Raw genomic sequence first — 22580 nt, 5'->3', positions numbered from 1 at the left:
ATTACCACTGGCACTAACTGGTAGTCCCAGCAGAGAAGCCAGAGGCTGACTAGGCTTATAGAATTGCTGTAGCTTTGACATTCCAAAGGGCCTAGAAAATAAGCAGATATGATTGATACAGTTGACCTTCAGTATTTTCCTCTCATCACCTTTTTAAAAAATATCTCCCTTTTGAAGGTTTCCATACCATATATGGCCCACCCCAAAAGATTAGGAAGATGGCAATCCAGACAGGGACTCTGCAACTTGGATCTATCTGTGAAAATCAAACTAATATTTTCTAGCCCATAAACTTCAATAGATTACATATGATGGAAAAGTCTGCTACCAAGCAAAAATAAAAACACTGTAATTTAATATAATTTCCATAGGTGTCATGTCAGCTGCATTCTTGAGGCCCCATATGGCAATGCTCTCTTAATTGGAGTTGGAGGTAAGGGCAAGCAAAGTTGGTGCTGCTTAGCAGCCTTTCTCAGCTCCCTGGCAGTTTTCCAAATAGCTTTTGGTAAAGGAAATGCTATTCATGATCTCAGGGTAAAAGTTTTAATTTCTTTTAACATACTGTTTTTATTTCCCAATGTTCATAGAATTACCCACTTTCTGTCAGCCAAAGATGGGAGATTACTTGCTGTACGTGAGCAATGAATAACAGATTATTTTATGTGTGTGCACGTCTGTGCATAGTGATGGTAGCCCTCAACACGTGATTGTGGGTTTTGCCTCTCCCCATTACTAAAGTTGTATGTTGTGAGCCTAGAAATGCTCCCTGTATTGATTGGTTTCCCCCTTACCAGAGGGAACATTCAACAGTTTGTGAAGATGACTTTCTGGCTGCTTTGTGCTGAGTGGTGCAATTTTATGTGAATTGTTTTCCTTCTCCTTACTTGTCCTTTATCTCACAGTCTCTGCTAAGGAAGCACAAACCAAATATCATTTAATTCTGAGTTTAACTTTCAAACTCTGTGTTTGAGAGGATTAGAAATTAGGCAAGGTAAATTCACCCATTTTAGCATGGACTAAATCACTAAAGCACACACAATATCTTAAGCTTAACTGTGGCCAGCTTTTATTTGTGACCTAACTGTGGCAATTGTTCATATTGGCCTGTAGCCATAACATCTTGACAAAGGGCCAAATTTACTAGCTGGAAGTCAGTGAACTTGTATTACAGAGTAATTTAGCCTCAAGAAATATAATATTTATTTATTTATATCAGTGGATAACTTTATTTCATATTTCTGTAGTTCATTGAAAATAAATGGGTCTTTACACCATTGTGACTGACAGATTGCATCCGATGAAGTGAGCTGTAGCTCACGAAAGCTTATGCTCAAATAAATTGGTTAGTCTCTAAGGTGCCACAAGTACTCCTTTTCTTTTTGCGAATACAGACGAACACGGCTGCTACTCTGAAACCAGATTAAAATATAAAATTTATAACCTTCAGAAAATATATGGTCAAAACTATGATGTTATTACCAATTTCCTAAATGCTTATTTCTATAAAAGAGTAGAAGAACTCCAAAGAAGACTTTAAGTAACTAAGAATACGTTCTTAATTAAAAAAGTAAAAATAAGTTTTACATTTATTATACATAATAAAATATAAGTAATTAAAGAATATTATGTAATGGAGTTCAGATGTAATGGAGATCAGAAACTCAAGCTACAGAAAAAAAGATTTGTTAGTGTTCTCATCAGCAGAATCTTGCAATTGAGAAACTTACTGCTCTGGGTCTAAGTGGAAGGTGATAGGTGGTGGTCTTCTCTTTCAGTATTTCATCCTGGGGGGATGAATATTCCAACATCATCTGGCAAAGAGTTCCACAGGTTGATTGTGAGTTATGTGAAGAAATACATCCTTTCATTTGTTTTAAATCTGCTGCCTATTAATTTCATTTGGTGATTCTTAGTTCTGTGTTATGAGAAGGAGTAAATAACACTTCCTTATTTACTTTCTCCACACCAGTTATGATTTTATAGACCTCAGTCATATTCCCCTTTAATCATCTTTTTTCCAAGCTGAAAAGTGCCATTCTTATTAATCCCTCCTCATACGAAAGCCGTTCCATACCCCTAATAATTATTGTTGCCCTTTTCTGAACCTTTTCCAATTCCAGTATATCTTTTTTGAGATGGGGCAACCACATCTGCATAAAATATTCAAGATGTGGTCTTACCATGGATTTATATAGAGGCAATATGATATTTTCTGTCTTATTATCGATCCCTTTCTTAATGATTCCCAATGTTCTGTTCGCTTTTTTGACTGCCCCATCACATTGAGTGGATGTTTTCAGAGAACTATCCACAATGACTCCAAGATCTCTTTCTTGAGTGGTAACAACTAATTTACACCCCCTCACTTTATATGTATAGTTGGGATTATGTTTTCCAATGTGCATTACTTTGCATTTATTAACATTGAGTTTCGTCTGCTATTTTGTTGCCCAATCACCCAGTGTGGAGAGATCGTTTTGTAGCTCTTTCCAGTCTGCCTGGGACTTAACGGTCCTGAGTAGTTTTGTATTAGCATATGATAGTCAAAGTACTGTTGTGGTTTTTTAATCAATGTGTTCTGCACTGGATTTATGCATGCCTTTAGTGTCCATACTTCCCCATGTAAAAAACAAGAATAGAGTATGCCACATGAATAATTTGTATTCATCTACATGTCTCTGTTTTTAACTTGGATTCTCATGCCTGTGAAGATCTGTCATCTTCATACATTTTTATGTGGAGTTTCAGGGGTGGTGCAGTGATCTTCATGGCAACATAGCACTTTTTTTATTGAGGACCCAGTGGTATCTCAGCAATGTTTGGAAGACAAACTGATGGTGGTTGCTCTACAATTATTAGATACATTGTCCCTAGGTATCACCAAAATGGTGGCACAGAAATAAATATCTACATGTTTAAACCCTTTCCAATCACAATCCTTTCCTTGTTTTCTGTATGCAATAAATAAAGTAATAAATAGAAACGTGGTTTTACTATAAAAGGACATTAACATTATTTACCATCTGTAACTTATTGTTGGGACAAAATGATCTGTAGCTGAAAACTTACAAATGAACCGGCCATGTTTCTCTCTAGTGCAACTATACTGAATTTAGTAGAATTATACTAGGGGTTAATTTGGCCCCATGGGCCAAGTTAAGTGATATAGGCTTATAGAATTACTGTAGCTTTGACATTCCAAAGGGCCTAGAAAATAAGCAGATATGATCAATACAGTTGACCTTCAGTATTTTCCTCTCATCACCTTTTTTAAAAAATCTCCCTTTAGAAGGTTTCCTTACCATATATGGCCCAGATTATGCATTGCAGATTACACAGGTGAAACTCCGAGTGGCACAGAGGTGACCCATTGAAGTGAATGGGGCTATATGTGGGTGCACCCATGTGGTTCTCAGTGCTAGATCAGTGCCTGACTGAATGAACCAACTGTACCTCATGTTCACCTGCTGAGCCTGCTCTGAAGTGTGCATCTCAGTTTTGAGTTGGATGCCCTTTGGGGTTTCAGCAGATGCACAGATATTGTATATATGTTACTTATCTAGAAACAACAGTACAAAAACATCCCTTTGTTCTTCACTTTCATATGACCATTCTGTCGATCCCAGAATATGAGTTAGAGTTTTTCATGAACTGGTCCTTAAATCTGATTTATGTACTCCATAGAATCATGGTTTGCTTTTCACAAAACACCATCTACTCAAGTTTTACTTGACTTTTTTTATTCTGTCTAAAATGTATCTTCCTGATATTCACAATGATTTAAAATCACCATTCTTCTCCCCCACACCTGCAGAGATGCTTGTTTCACTGCTTCTCTCTTACTAGTTATAGTAATTGTGTCCTGTCTAGAATCCCAGCATTTTACTGGAAAACTAAACAGTATACAGGAAAACATTTGTGATGGAAAGTAGGAAAATACTATATGAGGAACAATCAGCGTGGGCTTTATAGGGTAATCAGCAAGCTGATCTGAGAGCAAAATGATTGTTCATCTTTTTGGGTAGCTTCCCTGTCTTTCTTTGTGACAGTGGCTAGATCTTCAAATTGTTAATTATGTACTGCCCTCTAGGGATATGTGTTTTGCTTGTGGCAACCTGCTTGGAGGCCTTAAGGGATCCATTTATTACAGTCTGTATTTCTCATATGGAATGCTTACTTCTCTCTTCACCTTTTTTTGACCTTGATAGTAACTTTGAATATCTCCTGTTCCAGATATCATTATTTTTAAGTTGCTTTTTAACCTCTTCCAGGTTGTGTTGGGTTTTTTTTTACTATTGGCATCCTGTGGGTTTGTGTTTTGTGTTCAGTGGATTTTAAGTAGTCATGCATGTGTGTATCTATAGAGGGAGTGTATGCATATATATGTGGAAATATATGATATCATAAATACAAATTCCTTTTACATTATTTTAATAAAACTGATTTTTAACTTTTAATTTGTGATATTTCCAACCGAGTGTTTCTTAATGTGTATGTATATTCAGACTGTGGAAATGACCTATTGTATTTCCTACCTCCGAGTGATGTTTTCACCCTTTATTTTAAAGTTATAGCGAAGAATATTAGCACTGTTCCTTCTCACAGGTGCTCAGATACCCTATGAGTCTTTTCTTGTTTTAGTTAATGACATGCTAGCATCCGGTAAAAAATAATAATAACAATGAAAACTAGTTTCTGTTGCACTTTATAAAGTAATATATAAAACTCAAATCATGCAGGTTAAGAAGACCACTGGAGAAATCTTTACAGGTTTAAAATAAAGAACATTGACAAATATATTCATGATCAGAAATATAAGATCTTAAAATGAGCAAAGGGCAGCAGGATTTGAATAGCCTTCATCAACAGAGGGGAGAGGTCAGCTGTGGAAATTAGTTATAGGAGCTAGCTATTAAGTCACCTCTGTGACACCAATAGTACAATCTGTTTAACATAATCATGTGCAATCAGCAAAAATGCCGTTTATTACAAAATGTTTTTCCCTTTTAATATTATTTAAAATGGTGCAATGCAAGGTGCACACACTTGCATTTCATGAGTACAAAGTGTCATTATTAATGATTTGTGGTGTTTTCATGACATTGTTTTTCAAAGTACAACGTTGTTGGGAGATACCTCTCCAAATCTACTTTTGCTTAAGTAGTTGAAGGCTTGCTTTTAGATGGTTGAGGCTTGGTCCTTATATTGTCCTCATAAACACTTGTGAGTGATAATGTTTAATGATCCTACATCAAGCAGGCTAATCTGCAGTCTTACATTACACACCTGTGTTTTAGTTCATTTAGCCTTCTTAACAATTTGATACCAGCCATCTCTTTGAAGTGCATATTACTGAGTTCTAAGAACTGGCAAATGTGGGTGAGGGATTGTCTAATAAAATACTTTAGCTTAGACTTACAGTATGCAATACTTATATTTTGATTTGTCATATATTTGCATTGTTATTTCTCCCATGTTGATACGAAGGGTGGTCTGATGAGGTATCTGAATCTGGATTGACTGAAGGCCAGAGTTTGGAATTTGGGTTTCAGGCTGAACTAGGAGTAAAGTTTATATTCAGGTTTGAGCGTGCTGAAATTTCACTAGCTGTTCCCATAAGACTTAGATCCAAATTAGTATAAATCTGAAAAGATCCGCTCCCCCTACCCCCAGGCTTTCCTTCATCTTTGGCCAAAAACTTGTGAGAATGGATGTTATTGTAAGATTTCCCTCATCCTGAGCAGACTGGATTTGGTAATAGGAGTTTCGATGGGGATTAGGTGCCTAATCTATTTAGGTGCTTTTGAAAATCCCACTAGGCACCTAATACCTTTATAAAGTTGTGCAATTTGAGGAGCACAATATTCTATTCTTGCAGTGGGAATTTGTAGCAGGCATGACAATGTTGGGGTAAGTGCAAATGTTGTTCCAGAGGGAATCCGTTGGACAAAGGGCATGGGGTGGTACCATCAGGCAATTCTAGGGGGTTAGTGCATGGTAAGTGAAGTGGTCGAATAGAGGCCAGGTGTAGCCAGCTGGTGTTCGCTAAGTCCACCTAAAGGTGACCTCTCCCTTAGTGAGGACATGGTCTGACAGTTTCTTTTACTTTATCCATACGCTGTGTCTCTGCAGTGCTCCATCTCTGGGAATAAGAGAGCTCTAAAATGTCACTCAAAGAGAATAGTGCGGGTGTGTGCTTTGACCATTGCCTGATTTTCTGTGGGTTAAGCATCTGTGCATTCAGCATTCTGGAAGGCTGTTTCTGGGCAGTGAGTTTTCCTTGTCTTGAGGAAGTAGTGGTATCACTGAAGACAGAAGTAGGATTCCTGGGAACACCTCACTGACTCAGTTACCAGCTCTGCCTTCCTCCTGGTCCTTACATGCCTCCAGTAAAAGTTGTGGAGAAAGGAAGGTGGCAACCAACGGGCTGTGAGGAGCACATCTATTGGCTGGAGGCAGCACAGGGGAGTGAGGGTAGCCCCACACATTGTACTCCCCTTTGGGGGCTAGGATAGTGGGAAGAGGCTTTGCACAATCCTCTGTAGCATTGTAGAGGTGTGAAGTGGCCCATTCATTTCAGTTCATCTGAAAACCCCATGGAGATGAATACATCTTGACACAATAGCTCTAAGAGGTGTGAAATGACCCATTCACCTCAGTGGGTGTTCTCCTTCTCCCTCTCCCAAAGTCTATCCCAGCCCCTGTTGTCAAATATCAGTTTTCAAGACAGTTTTGGTAGACACATAGTTTTTAGAGCAATTTGAATATTAACATCAACTCTTTATTGCAAGGTGCTACATTTGAGGAATGCCTGCACCAAGAGAGGTTTCAGAGTAACAGCCGTGTTAGTCTGTATTCGCAAAAAGAAAAGGAGTACTTGTGGCACCTTAGAGACTAACCAATTTATTTGAGCATGAGCTTTTGTGAGCTACAGCTCACTGCATCTGATGAAGTGAACTGTAGCTCACGAAAGCTCATGCTCAAATAAATTGGTTAGTCTCTAAGGTGCCACAAGTACTCCTTTTCTTTTTGCACCAAGAGAGACAGGCATACCAATATTCAACATAATCTCACTATGCACTTGGATTTTAGAGCATTTTGAAAATTAAAAGCAGCTCATAATATGGGCAACCATATATTGGACCTTTGATCAAATGACCCCAAATTTGCACCACAAACTCTACCCAGACCCTATGGTAGCACAGCAATATTATGCTGGGGCAGCAGAAACATGACAGTTAACATTACATCAGGATTTTCATTTTAACAGAAATGAAAATGGTATAGAAAAATTCTATCTCTTGCAGTTAGAACATTATTTCTAAGGGTTTGTTTTAGTTTGCATACTGCTTGAGTTCCCCTGCACCTCCATAGCAGTTTGGGGTGGGGGAATATCATTTGAGGTTTGCTTTAAAAAGGGCCATGTGTCTAAGATTTTTCTACTGTCTGACATTTCCTTCAGAACCCATTTTCACAGGAACTACTGCTCTTTGAGGGGTGAAATTGATAGGAGTGATCGATTGGTTGGAATTATTGTAGAAAGTTGAAATTTGTTTTGTGTGTTTTATTTTTCATGTTTTGATTGATGACTATCCTGGTGCTGAAATAGTCAATGGCACCTTACACTGGTCCTTAGAATAAAGTTGTGTTTTATGGGTGCATTTCCTAATGCTCAGCAACCCCTTTGATCATGTTAGCATTGATGAGAATCACAATTACTTGCTTTGCTTTGATTTCAAGTTATTGGAGGGGAGACCTGTATCTCCAAAACCCCTTGCTCAAGCAGCCTCAAATTTGGCTCACTAATTCCACCCTGGATCCCCATGAGAGAACAATTTTCAAGATAATTTGAGTCAACATATGGATTTTAGTGCTTTTAGAGAAATGGGCTGTTAAACAGTAAACTAGTCTCAATGTTAACTATAGTGATGCTACAGCCTCAATATACACTGTGAGAATCTAACGCATAATAGTATAACTATGAAATTGAATGGTGATAGGTTTTGGCGTGGTAGCCGTGTTAGTCTGTATCAGCAAAAAGAACAAGGAGTATTTGCGGCACCTTAGAGACTAACAAATTTATTGGGGCATAAACTTTCGTGGGCTAAAACCCACTTCATCAGATGCATGGAGTGGAAAATACAGTAGGAAGATATATATATATACACACAGAGAACATGAAAAGATGGGGGTTGCCATACCAACTCTAATGAGACAAATCAATTAAGGTGGGCTATTACCAGCAGGAGGGAAAAAAAACTTTTGTTGTGATAATCAGGCTGGCCTGTTTCAAACAATTGACAAGAAGGTGTGAGTAACAGTAGGGGGGAAAATTAGCAGGGGGAAATAGTTTTTAGTTTCTGTAATGACCCGTCCATTCCCAGTCTTTATTCAAGCCTAATTTGATGGTGTCCAGTCTGCAAATTAATTCCAGTTCTGCAGTTTCTCATTGGTGTCTGTTTTTGATGTTTTTTTGTTGAAGAATTGCCACTTTTAGGTCTGTAATTGAGTGTCCAGGAAGGCAGAAGTGTTCTCCGACAGGCTTTTGAATGTTATAATTCTTGACATCTGATTTGTGTCCATTTTTTCTTTTGCATAGAGACTGTCCGATTTGGCCAACGTACATGGCAGAGGGGCATTGCTGGCACATGATGGCATATATCACATTGGTCTAAACTCTGGGATACAGATGTGGGGACCTGCATGAAAGACCCACTAAGCTTATTTCTACCAGCTTAGGTTAAAACTTCCCCAAGGCACAAATCCTTTCCTTGTCCTTGGATGGTATTGCTGCCACCACCAAGTGATTTAGACCAGAATTCAGGAAAAGGGCCACTTGGAGTCCCTATTTCCCCAAAATATTCCCCCAAGCCTCTTCACCCACTTTCTTTGAGAGGCTTGAGAATAATATACTAACCAATTGGTACAACGTGAGCACAGACCAAACCCCTGGGTTTTTAGGACACTGAAAATCAATCAGGTTCTTAAAAGAAGAATTTTATTAAAAAAAAAAAAAGTAAAAGAATCACACGTGTAAAATCAGGATGGAAGGTAACTTTACAGGGTAAATAAAAAGATTTAAAACACAGAGGATTCCCCTCTAGGCTCAGCTTCAAAGTTACAAAAAACAGGAATAAAACTCCCTCCCCATGCTAATTTTCCCCCTACTGTTACTCACACTTTCTTGTCACTGTTTGAAATGGGCCATCCTGATTATCACTACAAAAGTTTTTTTTTTCCCCTGCTGGTAACAGCCCACCTTAATTGATTTGTCTTGTTAGAGTTGGTATGGCAACCCCCATCTTTTCATGTTCTCTGTGTGTAGATATATATATATATCTATCTTCCTGCTGTATTTTCCACTCCATGCATCTGATGAAGTGGGTTTTAGCCCACTAAAGCTTATGCCCAAATAAATTTGTTAGTCTCTAAGGTGCCACAAGTACTCCTCATTCTTTTTATGAAATTGAAGGAGATCATGAATCCATACTTCCACCATCTAGATTCTAGACCATGGTCTGATGTGTTTTATTGTCCTCCCAATAACGAGTTTGCAAAACCATAGAGAGCCACATCAAAAAGGAAATGTATGGATATCTGTAAACTTTCCCAATCAAGTGTGTACCTTTTATTTGTCTGCAGTGTGTCTCTTTTAAATTTCAGTTATAAAAAAGAAAAGCTCAAGTTTATTTCCGCTATTTTTTACCTGCAAGCTAGTGATTTATTAGGATTAGAGTGAATTTGCTGTTTCTCACAGCTTTTGACAGCTAAACAGGGAAAAAACTAAGACAACTAAAAAGAGCTAAAATTAAGTGGCAGTCCTATTGCACTGCATACTTTTAGAAAGTGTTCTGAGCATAATGTATTAAAATTCTCTATAATTAATCCTTGTTTGCTAGGAAAATATTCAACCATGTCAGGAAATTATCTGTGAGGAATAAGCACTTTCCTTCCCCTGTTTCAATTTGTGTTGGTGGGTGGGAGAGAGAGGAAAAATAGCACAGATGCATTCAGTATTGTACAAAGAGTATGTATGGGCATTTCAATCGCTGATATTTCACTATGTTCTGATGCTAATGTAAGATATGTTGTGTTTGCATTTATAATTAAGATGAACAGATGGTGAAGACTCAGTTTAGAGTACTACTGTACATCCATTAAAATAATCTCTGCTGACAGTGATTCTTCACTATAACAGGAATTTAATTGCATATATTTCACATACACATTAGAAAGAATTCTGTCTTTAGCCATTTGCTCCATTAGGACAGTAGTAAGACTTCACCAGAACGGGATTTGTGCTGGAGACTCCATAGAGTAACAGATGCAGCTCTGAAGACTGTACTGAATTGCATTAATTCATGAACACTCTATGATGACTCAAAGAGAAAGCAATTTATTAAAATATGGGATTTCTTATTAAAAACACATTTTGAAAGGGGGAGGGGAATCTGGACTCAGTGTGATGTGCCTGATCCCAATTCTATTTCTACTATGAAGTAATGCCACTGACTTCATTGGAGTTACTCCTCACTCAGTTCCAGTTCAGAAAGCACATTCCTGATTTTAAGCATGTGTGCTGTGTCTCAGACTTAAAGTTAGGTGCACGCTTAAGTGCCTTACTGAACTGGGGCCTTAAACTGGTGTAAGTGGGAGCAGAATCAAACCATTGTCCGCACATTTGTTTTATATGGAAGCTACAAACAATGCATTTTGCAATTCATTATTATTATTATTGATTGCATTATAACATTTTGTGCTTTTCATTGGAGGATCTTTGGGGTTCACAAACATCAGTTAATTCAATACCTCTTTGAAGCTGGCATAATTTCTTAGCCTTTGTATAGACTGGTAAACTAAGGCACAGAGCTGCTAAGTAGTAATTTACCCAGCACAATACAGCAAGTCTGTTGTAGAAGTTGTAATATATAAAACCCTGGTTTTTTTAACTATACCACATTCCCTCTTATATGATTGCCATTCTTATGAAATAGAATCAATTGAACTCAGATTTAGGGGGAGGGGGGGATGATCAGAAACCATTATTTGTTAGTTATATGCTACCCCTGACCCTGCTTTTCTGGGAAGGGATGCTCCCTGCACAGTCATAGAATCATAGAATATCAGGGTTGGAAGGGACCTCAGGAGGTCATCTAGTCCAACCCCCTGCTCAAAGCAGGGCCAATCCCCAATTTTTGCCCCAGATCCCTAAATGGCCCCCTCAAGGATTGAACTCACAATCCTGGGTTTAGCAAGCCAATGCTCAAACCACTGAGCTATCCCTCCCTCGAGTCATTGTGGTCTATAAAACTAAATTATTATGGTAAAATCAGGAAGGCCAAAATATCCCCATAAACACTAATGGATCTAAGCTGGTACTGTTTGCAAATCAAAGGACTATAAAGGAGGTGGGGGAGCGAGACAGGCTGGGAGACAAAGGACCTAAAAAGGCAGCAAGTTTTAGAAAACATTCATTTGACTAATTTGCCTAACTTAATAAGGAAATGTTTTATTTGGAGATATAGAAGTAATGATTGATTAGATGGGCATTATATTTATGATATGTGGGATGAGGAATGGCTGTGAATGGGTATAGAAAATATCTCACTGAGAGTGGAATAATCCATGAATCAGAGGAGGCAAAGCACAAAATACCAAAACACGGAGAAAGGGTTTAAATAACCACCAACCAAATCTTGGAAGAGGTCCAAAGAAGCAGAGAACAAAAAAGGAACCACATGTAGAATAATGGTTTTAGACAATAGAGAGGGAGAGAGAGAGCTGCAGATGCTTTTGAATGGAGTATGTGATCTTTAATTATAATTACCTAAATTTAAGGTCAAGACACCTGTGTATTGCTGTCTGTGGGGAACTGATTGAAAAATCAGAAGTAGCACTGAATCTCTGTGAAATCAGTTGTCAGGGTATACCCCCCGAAATCTGAACTCGGGGGGACAGATGTGGAGATCCGCATGAAAGACCCCCTAAGCTTATCTTCTACAAGCTTAGGTTAAAACTCTTCCAGAGCACAGTCTTCTGCCTTGGACAAATATTGCTGACACCACCATGTGATTTTCACAAATATTCAGGGAAGGGTCACTTGGAATCCCTATCCCCCTAAAATATCCCCCCAAGCCTCTTCACCCCCTTTCCTGGGGAGGCTTGAGAATAAAATACCAACCAGTTGCCTTAGCAATGTGAGCACAGACCAACCCCTTGTCTAAGGACTTTGGAATCAAAGACTTCTTTAAAAAAAAGGTACATTTTATTAAAAAAGAAAGAAACACATCTGAAAACACATCTGAAAACAGGCTTTAGGGATTAAACACCAAAAATAACTTTCTTGGGGTTCAGTTTAAAGGTTACAAGCAAAACAAAAGCCCCTTGGGTTAGCACAGAGGAATCCACAAACCAAAACAACCAAAAAGGTTCCTAATCGCATCTGATTTAACTTTTCCTGTGCTACTTAAGAGAGAGACAAAGGAAAAAAAAACAACCCACACCCAGCAGTTTTTCCCATTTGAAAGGGTACAGACTCCCTATTGGTTCCCCTGGTCAGGTGCCAACTCAGGTTAAGTTTCTCTTAACTCTTTACAGTTATGACAATTAGGGTACAGCTGCTAAGGAGGATTCTATAGCTACTGACTGGCTGGGTGTCCATAAAAGGCAGCTACCCCCCTCATTTATCACATCAGTTCTAAAATTCCTTATAGAAATTTTGATATTACTAAGTAGATTTTTTTTGTTATTATTTCTTATTTGTATTACACCTAAGGATTCTGACTGAGATTGGTGCTGCACTGAAATCCATGACAATAAGATTGAGTCTTTTATCACTTAAAATAAAATGTGAAATTAAAATCCACGAATCCCCGTAGGTGTAAATGAATTACTGACCAAAAAGTAAGACCATCCCATCTTAACTAACTCTGATCTCCCATTCATTTCATATTTTGCATCTTAATAATTCAGACAAGTGCTATGTCTTTTCTTACAAATTAACTTTTTAGCTAATCGATGATAAAACCTCAGATTTGTTGCCATGAGTGACACCCTAGTTAAGAAGCAGCAGGGGTAGCAGACTCTTGATTCCTAGACTAAGGGTTTATCTTCGCTACTGCGCTATATCGGTACAGCTGTGTCTGATGAAGACACGCTGTGTTGATGAGAGAAAGCTCTCCCACCAACAACACGATGTAGGTAGACATGGCTTTAAATCGATGTAACTTACGTCACTCGGGAGGGGGGTCATACCCCTGAGTGACGTAAATTACATCATGTTTAGTGGTAGTGCAGATTGAGAGAGATTAAGCACATACCTATGGTGATGCAAACTGTCTCCTGTTACTAACAATGCCACTTAACATCACTCCAGTTAGTTTATTATCCATCATAAGATCTTGTGCTGACTTCTGGGCACAGGAATATGCCGATATATCCAATGCTTGAACTGAGGCATTGTATGCAACAGTCTGATATAGCGATCAATGCTCTTGTTGTACCATATCTAGCTGACACATCATTCCAGTGCAATGTTGACCTTTTGGTTCTTGCTTGGCTGCCTCGTTGTAATGCTAGCTTTGAGTTAAAGAAAAAGCATGAACAGCCCATTAAATGATGAATTACACAGAGAAGAGATCTCTGAAGGAGAGAGACCTTTCAAAGAAAAATTCCCATGCCCTGGGAACCCATCCTGGAACATGGGTGGCAGGAGCCAACCCCAGAGCAAGAGCAATGGAAGTAGATGCCAGAGTCTGCTACTAAACATGTAGTTAGAGGAGAGCCAAAAGAGAGAATGGGATGGAGGGAGGAGACTAAGAAATGAACATGAGGTGTGACAGGGTCAGACCAGATGGCTACAGGAGAGCGTTAGAAGGCAGATATATTAGTCCCAGATTAAGCAGGTCCATTTTCCCTGGGTAAGGTAACAGCGGCAGTTCCAGAAGAAGAAGGAACTTCCTGGAACAAATTCAGGCAGGAGGTTAATTAGGACACCTGGAGCCAATTAAGAAGCTGCTAGAATCAATTAGGGCAGGCTGGCTAATCAGAACACCTGAGTTTAAAAAGGACTTCAGTTTGTGGCGTGCGTGTGAGGAGCTGGGAGCAAGAGGCACTAGGAGCTGAGAGGGAGATGGCATGCTGCTGGAGGACTGAGGAGTACAAGCATTCTCAGACACCAGGAGGAAGGTCCTATGGTGAGGATAAAGAAGGTGTTGGGAGGAGGCCATGGGGAAGTAGCCCAGGGAGTTGTAGCTGTTGCACAGCTGTTCCAGGAGGCACTCTAGACAGCTGCAGTCCACAGGGCCCTGGGCTGGAACCAGGAGTAGAGGGTGGGCCTGTGTTCTCCCCAAATCTCCCAATTCCTGATCAGACACAGGAGAAGTTGACCTGGACTGTGGGTTCCACCAGAGGGGAAGGTCTTTGGGCTGTTCCCCAACCCACATGGTGGGTCAGCAGAGACTGCGGGGATTATTCTCCTTCCTTTTTCGTATGCTGGCCAGTGGTGAGGTTAGCTGAGTGAATGGCAGGTTTGAGCCACTAGCAAAAGTGGCCAAGCTGAGGGCTGCCATGAATCTCTGAGGCAAGCAAATCCCCCAATAAGCGCAGGACCCACCAAGGCAGAGGAGGAACTTTGTCACAGAGGATAATGAAGAGCGATTGTGGGGTTAAAGAAGGTAGTGAGGGGAAAGGATATTTTGAGGTAAGATTTCAGGGAAGAGAAAATATTAGAAGTTGGAGAAGGACTATGGAAGAGAGAACCTGTAATGAAGTGCAGCCAAGAGCTAGGAAAGGACATAAAGCAGATGGGGGAAGGGCAGACATAAAAGATACTCTGGAGAAGTGGAGCAGGGAAGAGAGAGAGAGAGACAGGAAAAGAACATGAAGGAAATAAGCAAAAGAAAGTGGAAGATGGAAGTAGAGACAGACACTTGTAAGAAGAGAACAAGAGAAAGGAATAAAGGGAGAAAAGCTGAAAGAAATGACTTTGAAGTTAGATAATTTTGTGTGTATTTGGTCCCATTATTGCTGCTCAACATTTTTTTGACAGGAAAATTTTTCTTTAGGTTTTTAAAAACCAAAACAAATCAAATTTTTAGATTTTTTCCCCCTACTTCTCACCCCGCTCCCCCCTTGAATCTTTAGAATCGTATCTAAAGGTTTTGTGTTTTCCTCAGTTTTGTTTACCACTCTAACTTTTCAAAACTATTCCAACTTTGGAAAAGTTACAGAGTGCTAAAAGGAAAAACTGAGACACTATAATATTGCTTGTCCAAAACTTTTCAAAAATTAGGAAAGTATGTCAAGTTAAAGAGTAGCAGAGTTATAATTAAAGCAAGGAAAAAAAAGGAAGAAAAATGGAGACAGAAAATCCTTAAACTGAAAATAAAAAAAACAAAATGTTTGTTTTCAAAAAATGAATTGAAATGAAAAATTAAGATGTAAGAATAAAAAATTTCAACTGAATTTTTTTTGTTTAGAAAAATTTTCAGGGAGATGATTTTTTTTTTTTACCAGTTCACATGCTTATTTTATTGTATTTCAGGGTAGACCAGAGGAAGCTCAAAGGTCAGCAAGTCCATTTTAAAGCCAGGGCAATCTTTGGACCCATTGTGACCCTAGGGGGCAATCATATCTGTGGGTGTGGAGGGGGATGTTCTGTCCAGTTGTTGGCTGGAGGGCATAACCAAGTCTTTTGTGCTGGAATTTAAGCATTGGAGATAAAGATATCATGAAAGAAACTGACTGAATTTTGTCACCATTGTACATACTAACCCCCTGTTGTACTCCATCTAGTTCATGGATCAGTGTTTGCAGTGACATTTGAGGTAAATTGGGCTGGTGATAATGACTGAAGAGATCAGTGCAGATGGATATACTGGGAAAATGAGAGAGGTTCCCGTGGTGAAATTCTGGATAAAAGCAAGAAATTAACTGCCTTCCAGGCCAAGTAACTCGGAGTCAGACCACCATCATTTTGATTGAAGTAGCAAGAGACAGCAAAGGAGCCTGTTCTAGATGAGAACAAGCACAAAGGTGGAAAGAAAGACAGGGAGGAAAAAAGGCTTTTAGTGAATCAAAAGCACCTACTAACTAAAAATAAATAAAACGAAAGGAGAGGAATCAAACTTCATTTCCTGTAAGTTTTACTGAGATAAAAGAGAGCTTAGGTGATGCAAAGTGGAAGTATTGCTTGATTTGTTTGAGAGAGAGAGTGAATAATGTAGCAGGAATAGCAGAAAATGATCGATATAATAATTAGAACTTAGATAAAAGAATATCCAAAGAAATGTACTTTTAAAGTAATACAAAATCCTTCACGTGCAATATGATTTGTAAAGCATGCTGTGTGGCTAGAGCAGGAAACTGAGAATCAGAAGTCCTGGATTTTGTTCCTGCTACTGACTATATTCTTGTTACTTATTTGTATGACAGTAGTGCCTGTTGCAGACCAGGCCCCATTGTGCTAGGTGCTTTACTACTGTCTAGTGAGAAACAGTCCCTGGCCCAAAGAATTTAAAAAGACAAGACAGAAAAGGGTGGGAGGGGAAATAGAGGCACAGAGCGATTACATGACTTGCTCAAAATCACTCAGCAAATCAGTGACAAACCAGGAATCGAGTGCAGATCTTTTGACTTTCAGGCCAGTGTCTTATCCACTAGACTGTGTTGCCCTTCTAAGGGATTTAGCGTATGTCTACAGAGCTGGGAGGGAGGTGTAATTCCCAGTGTAGGTAGACATACCCTCGCTCGATCCGCTTGAGCTAGCCTGTAAAAATAGCAGTATGGCTGTGGCAGCACAGGCTAGCCCCCTAAAAACAATCCTGCCCAACTCACAGCCTGGGCTGCTGCAGCCACACTGTTATTTTTAGGCACTCGTTCAGATTGTAAGGGCCAGAACCCAGGTCTGCAGCGCCCGGGGCAGTTGATATTCCCACAGTGCCACAAGGAGGCTATGCAGAAGGCACAGTAATGTGGAGAGTAGGTGCTCCAGGACATACTGCCCACAGGACCCAGAGTGACAGTACTCTGTGGCCCTCTGGTTGGCCAAGTGACCCTACTTAACCCCAGGGGTTGCCCCAGGAAGTTGTCTCAGCAGCTACAGAGACCATGGCCTGCTCAAATGCCAGACTTTGCCTTGTCTCCTGATATCTGGTCTCTGACTCCAGCCTCAGTTTGACCCTAACTCCTGCCTCTCGATTCTAACTTGGTACTGCCTCTGATCTCTGTCTTTGACCCTGGCCTGACTCTGACCCTGACTCTTGTTTATGGGACCCGGCCTTGCAATTCCTCCAACTCCTTCTTGGCAACTCCTTGCCCTAGTAGGAAGACCTTAGCCCAGTTGTGTCTGGTAGGCCAGATTGCCTGCACCCTGATTCCTTACACAGCGCCAGTGTGTGTGTGTGTCTACCTGCGTGGGGAATTATACCTTCCAGCTGCTGTGTAGACATCCTTAGTGCATAACACTAGGCAGGTCACTTCAGGCCAAATTGAGAACTCTTCACTCCCACAAGCAAGCAACTATTTGTACAAGTAGCCCCATTAATTTCAGTGCTACTACTTGGGCAAGTAACTGCTCACTAGTGGCAGTAAGGGATTCACCATTTGGCCCTTAGTCTTTTTCTGGCTTAGATACTCCATCTGCAGGAAGGTGATAACATCTGTCTCACAGGGGTGTAGAAGCTTAAGTGATTCATTTTTGTAAAGCACTTTGGGATCTCTCAGTGAGAGGTGCTGAAAAAGCTATGACAGGTGGAGAAGGCTGAATTCTATGTAATGCTCTCATATTGCTAAGCAGAATGCTTGTGTTTGAAGACGGTATTCCTGACTTCTTTGTGAGGGTGAAGTGGATAGCATCATTTCTTCTGTAAGGATAGAATTACGAGGGGTCGGTCAGGCAGATTTGAGAGACAATGGCTGGCAGTTTTTTATTGACAGAATTTTTCGACCGTTTAAGGTGAGGAGGGATAATAAATAGGAGTGATAAGAATTTTTTTTTCTTTTCCAATTGACAAATAACTCGTCCAGGCTGAAGTACAGCAGAATGAATTCTCATAAGCACAGTGTTTGTGGTAAATTATGTTGGTTAGTGAGGAAAAATCAATGTATTGATGATTTTTTTTTTTTTATAATGTGAAGAATCTACTTGTAGGAGGCCTGAAAAAACCCCATCCTTAATCCTTATATTACCTTTTAAAGCAAGAGTAAATTAGGGAAACTCTGCCTAGAATCACTGTGTTTTGCTCTCTTTTTACTGAGGGAGGAAGAAGTTTGAATGACAGAAATGACATCATAAAGTTGGCATTGATTTTAAGGAATACATACATAACAGCTCCTGCAGCTTCAAGTCAGTTACAACAGGTTGGGTGCAATTTCTGGACCAGTCCCTGCCAACATGCACACAAGTAACTTTTCTGTGTGGGTAATCACATTGACTTCATCGGACTATTTACAGGAGCAAAGTTACTGATGTATGTAGGTGTTTGCAGCAACTTTCTGTGAAACATTCAAATGAGAGAAAATGAGGCAGTTAGAGTTTAGCATCAACTTGAATTAGACTTTTGATTCTCTGTATGAAAGGCTACTCTAAACATGATACTGTTTTCTAGCTTTCTCACTATGCTCTAGCAATATTTGAAATGATCCATTTTCTTCCATCCCCCAAGTCCTCTAGTGCCATAACATTATATTCCAAATGTAATTTTTGTTGACAAATGCTTAACATTCTTTAAAACATTTGCCACAGTGTAAATCAGGAATGAGTATTAAGTCAAGGGAGTTATGCTGGTATATAACCAATGTAAATGAGAGGAAAATCATGTCCATGTGACTCTGCAACACATACAGCCAGATTCTGATCTTCTTTACATTATTGTGTTGGTGGAAAGGATCCAAAACTTTATGGCATGCTCATCCCTGGTGTGTGTGTCCCCCTTCTCTGAGCTTTTAGCCTGGGCAAACACAAAGTGTGACTCTTTGTCCCCTTGATTTGGAAATGAAACTGAACAAAAATGATGCTGCCTTGATTTTAGGTAGCTTTATTTTCAACAACCAGATTTATGTAGAAAAATTAGAAGCATGGAGTCACGGATCCTCATGGTCTGGTCTATGCCCATCCTGTAAGTCTTGGGAATGATCCCTTTAGTGGTGCCAGACCCAAGAACCCACACAGTCCCACAGGAGGCTAGGCCTTCAGAGTTTTGATCAACATTCTTTCTTGATGATATTGTCTAATTACAAAAGGATTTAAATTTAGCTTGTGTCATGTGGTGCCAAGCATAACCATCTTCTTTCTGACACCGCACAAGTAGTTAAGATTTTCAGCCTGATTTTGGCCATTTATTTTAATTTCTGCTTTGTAATTGGTTGTCTTCCTTGCCTATCCATTCTTCGAATTGTGACATGTCATGGCTTTAGTAGCTCTTCCTTGAAATATGTAATACAGGCTCCACAGCACTGCACCCATATTTTAGAATACCCTATAATAATAGGCAGTGCAGACTGTTATGTTTTTCCCTATGATGATGTGCTGGCCTGAGTGGTGGTAGCTAGAACCAAAGGTTCCTGCTCTGATGGTTTTAGTTCAAGCACCAAGGGGCAATGTATTCAGTACTGCACTACAAACGGGAACAAATATTTCCTGAACCTAAAGTGAGAGTGCAATAGGGACAGCACCCTTCTGCCCTCATGCCTCTGATTCCCTGGGTTCCTTTCATGCAGCTTTTAAAACTCTTTCCTAGAAGCTGGGTGTTTGCTGCCTATTGCTCATCTGCACTACAGACAAAACTCTGTGAAATAGCTTGGTGGTGTAAGTCACAATGTCAATTGCTATCATGCTTTTATATTTAGATTCTGTTCATCAATTGATAGGATTGCATAGGATCCTGATCCAACTACCAGCTCAACTAACTGCCTAACTAACTCATTAAGATGATCATGCATAACAACCAAGGGCTGTATCATGGCTTCTCTTTTCATTGTCTTTGGGTCATATCTGGACATCCATGGGCCATAGAATACATTGGCTTGGTATTTATTGCAGTTCGTGAAACTGCCCTTCAGCTGTGCTATAGCTAATATGTTGTACATTGATCCCTTGGTTTCATGACTGTCACTTGATCTTGATTCCACTTCTTCCACAGATCTTGTATAACCTCGATGTAGTGACCTTACCTCCTCCTTTCAACCTTTCTCCAGAGAGGTGATCAATACCTGCTGCTTTGCCTTTATTCAGATGATGAATAGCTTTGGTAACTCTTTAATCTTTATTGGTCTCCTATCTGCCATCAAATTCTTCAAGCACTGACCTTCAGTTCCAAATTCTTCTGCTGGCATTCTGGATCATGCCAGTTTTCATAGGGTTAAGGAACATCCTTTTCTTCATCTGTTTTTTTATTCTATTTTTAACATTTCAAAAAATACAAGTTTAAAATAAATTATTTTTATCTTGTGTTTTGACCTTTTGGGGGTTAAACAACTATTTAAATGTTGCAGACAATGCCATTTGATCAAGCCCTGCTTTGCTTAGTCTGTGCTTAACCTAGGTTTAAAGGTAATCTACAGGTTTCCAACAGGTTAGCTCCATCAGAAGGATATGACTGAGAGCTCAAGCACTTAGAAGTGGTGCCTTAATGGGATAATAAGAAAATTATTGTCCACTGGCCTTGAAGCTTCCTTCTGGTCCCCCTCACTGCAATTAATCGCCCAAGACTGGCCCATGCTGACTGGCTCAGGCGAAGGGGCTATTTAGCTGCGGTGTAGACGTTCTGGCTTGGGCTGCAACTTGAGCTCTGGGACCCTCCCACCTCACATGGTCCTGGGGCGGGGGCTCTAGGACCCTAAACTGCAATTAAGCAGCACGTTAGCCCAAGCCTTGTAAGCCCGAGTCAGTTGGCACGGGTCAGCCGCAGGTTATTAATTGCAATATAAACATACCCCAAGTGAGTCTAGATGAGTGTCCCACTCCCATACAAGGTCAGAGATAGGAGTGTTATTACCTGGAATTTTTAATAACTCAAATGTAAGCTTCCAGATGTTCTCCCTTCACTTTGAAGAGAAGATGACAATGAAAGCACATGCTCTCCCTGCCACTTTGTTAGGCAGAGATTAATGTAATTCATCTGAAACTGAAGGACACAATTTACTTCCTAGTGGTTAAAGCTGGAGTCACAATTAGACAGGGTCAACGGGCAGCAACTGTTTTCATCTGAAGGAGGAAGAAATACATAATTTTTTATTTTGTGAGAGAGCAATGCTGCTCCCGAGTGTGGTAAAGCTGAATGTAAAAGCATTGAGCCTCCAGCAGAGAGGCTGCTAGAGTTTCTTGCATGTTGGGCTGGTAACAGGGAGGGAGCAGGGGATGAAGCCAGGAAGCCTGAAAAAGGGTGGATAATTTTGGATCAGCACCAACACTTCACCACCACTTGTGAGGATCACTGCTTTTGAAGTATCCTCTTTAATTGTCATTCAAAATGTTTTCTGAGTTAAAATCTATCTAATCCAAATTAATTTTCACAGTGCTCCATTTATATTGCCCATCACCACAATATGCTTATGTGTTTGTGTCCAGCTGTGTACATGGTTGGGTGCACCAGGGATTGGCCTGCATCGTAGAATCATGAAGTATGATTCTATTTATGACTGTGTTTTAGTCTCTGTCAAGGTTCCTCCCCCACTCTGAACTCTAGGGTACAGATGTGGGGACCTGCATGAAAAACCTCCTAAGCTTATCTTTACCAGCTTAGGTCAAAACTTCCCCAAGGTACAAAATATTCCACCCTTTGTCCTTGGATTGGCCGCTACCACCACCAAACTAATACTGGTTACTGGGGAAGAGCTGTTTGGACGCGTCTTTCCCCGCAAAATACTTCCCAAAACCTTGCACCCCACTTCCTGGACAAGGTTTAGTAAAAAGCCTCACCAATTTGCCTAGGTGACTACAGACCCTTAGATCTTAAGAACAATGAACAATACTCCCAACACTTGCACCCCCCCTTTCCTGGGAAATGTTGAATAAAAAGCCTCACCAATTTGCATAGGTGACCACAGACCCAAACCCTTGGATCTGAGAACAATGAAAAAGCATTCAGTTTTCTTACAAGAAGACTTTTAATAAAAATAGTAGTAAATAGAAATAAAGAAATCCCCCCTGTAAAATCAGGATGGTAGATACCTTACAGGGTAATTAGATTCAGAAACATAGAGAACCCCTCTAGGCAAAACCTTAAGTTACAAAAAAGATACACAGACAGAAATAGTTATTCTATTCAGCACAGTTCTTTTCTCAGCCATTTAAAGAAATCATAATCTAACACGTACCTAGCTAGATTACTTACTAAAAGTTCTAAGACTCCATTCCTGGTCTATCCCCGACAAAGACAGACTATAGACAGACACACAGACCCTTTGTTTCTCTCCCTCCTCCCAGCTTTTGAAAGTATCTTGTCTCCTCATTGGTCATTTTGGTCAGGTGCCAGCGAGGTTACCTTTAGCTTCTTAACCCTTTACAGGTGAGAGGAGCTTTCCCCTAGCCAGGAGGGATTTCAAAGGGGTTTACCCTTCCCTTTATATTTATGACAGTC

At 40.0% G+C, this 22580-nt stretch overlaps 1 pseudogene; it reads left to right on the top strand.

Moving 5' to 3' along the window:
- The window catches only part of LOC144272389 (dynein axonemal heavy chain 11-like), a 188209-nt pseudogene that overhangs the window by 72541 nt on the left and 93088 nt on the right, over positions 1-22580 (top strand).

This window comes from Eretmochelys imbricata, chromosome 11, assembly GCF_965152235.1.
Source record: "Eretmochelys imbricata isolate rEreImb1 chromosome 11, rEreImb1.hap1, whole genome shotgun sequence".
Classification (NCBI taxonomy): domain Eukaryota; kingdom Metazoa; phylum Chordata; order Testudines; family Cheloniidae; genus Eretmochelys; species Eretmochelys imbricata.
Note: the sequence above shows the minus strand (reverse complement) of the source record. Positions and strands in the feature narration are given on the sequence as shown.